Genomic DNA, 2,006 nt, shown 5'->3' with positions numbered 1-2,006 from the left:
TCTCAGAGACCTTTTACTTTGTGCGTTTCCTGATGGGAAATCTAAACTAAAACAAAAATTGTAAAAAAAAAAAAAAAAAACAGTAGGAAAGATAACGACAATACTAGGTACTAGTTTTCTCTCTTTTTGCTGGTCTATTTTCTAAGGAATTTTAAAACTTAATTTAATTTTTGTTTGACTGGCTTCTTGGTTAATTATACATTTTTTTGAGAAACGGAGACCGTCGTTCTGATGACAGGAATTTGGTCTCAGAAAAACGTTTTATTAGTTGTGAATTAATATCCAAGGACGGGAGCAATTGTGTGTGTGTGTGTGTGTGTGTGTGTGTGTGAGTGCGCATGGCCGGTTTAGGTTCTTAATGAATTTTAACAAGGTCAAATGGTCTAATTGAAGTCTTTTTTACAAAAAGGTGAAAAAGGAAAAAAATGTATATTTTTGGTAGTTTTGAAGCAACATTTGTAATATTAATGATCATAGATAGTAATAATAATCAAGAACGTATTTTCTGTAATTGGTTCTAAACTGTTTGTTTTTTTTTTTGTTGTTCTTGTTGTAAAATACTGTAAATAGAGGTCAGTCTTTGGGGGTCTCACTTTGGGAGGGCAGGTTTTTGGGAACCTGGGGCCTTTTATTACCCTAAAATGATTGTAAATTTGGGGAAGTGGCCTGGATGTCGAAAACCTGAAGTGTTAAATGTGTGCGGAACCCGCGGTCGAATCAGTCCAGCCTTCGTGTCCCAGAGGATCATTTAATACAAGGAAATTAAGTGTCTTTAACCCCCCCCCAGAGGGAGTGTTTTAGGTGGGGGGGGTTCGATCAACGTTACACGTATGACAAGAGTCCCCAGCTGAGAAAGTTGAGCTTCATCTCGGCCCTCTAGAGTGCGCGTTTGCCGTTGCCGTGACGATCGCTCGGCTTTACAGAAGGCCCTCACGGGGGGTCGACGGGTTCCTTCCGTGGAATGCGGAACCTTCACGTGTGAGTTCACCCCTGCGAAGTGCTGCGTTCACCCCTCAGTGCAGGGACACGCTCGCAAGCCCAGAAACGGTTAGGGTGCGCGGGGCGGGGGGAGATCCGGACCGGCGGAAATCCCGGTTCCCATGAGCCCCCGCTGCTGGAATTTAGACGGGAGCATCATCTGGGGGTCCTGGCGTGTGACACGAAGGCTGGAGGTCGAGCCGAGGTTCCTCACGCGTGCGGCGTGTTTCGAGGGAGGGAGGGAGGGAGGGAGAGGGTTCCTCCAACTGCCCAGCTGCCCCTGAGCTCATTTTATGGGCTCCTTTTACGATGTTTCTGCTGTTTATCTACTGGATTTTTGCTCTCTGAAATATGAAGGACGGACTTGTGATTCCCGGCACTGTGAAGACCAACCGCTCTGTTAGCTTCCGCTGTCATCGGAGTGACGCAAAGTGTGTGCGTGTGTGTGTGTGTGTGTGTGTGTCATCGTTGCTGAAGTTTAAGACTCTTTGGTGGGGATAGACTTTTTTTTCGGTGCGTGTGGCCTTCAGCTGCCGTTTTTCTTTCGTCCGGTGAAGCGTCTCGGTGTGGACGTGGGTTCCGTCAACCGGCCGTCTTCGCCGTGCTCTTACAACCGTTTGTATAAAATACAAATTTACAGCGAATATCCGAGATCATCGGTCTTCCTCCGTACATTTTTGTAAGGAATCTACTGTGAGTCGACCCGCTTCGTTCGACTCGTTCGCCGTTCGATACTCAGCCGCGCGTGCGCCCCCCCGACCCCCCAACTGATGGAAACTACTGCTGAAAACAGACACTGTAGCTTTTTAAAGAACAAAAAAAGCAATAAGTTATTTTTTTATCTAAATGATTAACGGCAATAAGAATGTGGATGCGTGAAGACGACGCATTTGGAAACTCACTGTAATTTTAACAAACTTTCTTTTGAGACTTATGGCTTTTTTTTTTTTTTTTTTTTTTTTAAAGAAAGAAAAAAAATCCTTTCCTTGTTCACTGTTGGTTTTGTCTTCGGGTTCGGGGGAACGGGG

The sequence above is a fragment of the Scleropages formosus genome, chromosome 17 (genome assembly GCF_900964775.1).
Source record: "Scleropages formosus chromosome 17, fSclFor1.1, whole genome shotgun sequence".
Classification (NCBI taxonomy): domain Eukaryota; kingdom Metazoa; phylum Chordata; class Actinopteri; order Osteoglossiformes; family Osteoglossidae; genus Scleropages; species Scleropages formosus.
The sequence above is the reverse complement of the archived record's forward strand: the minus strand, read 5'-3'. Positions refer to the sequence as shown.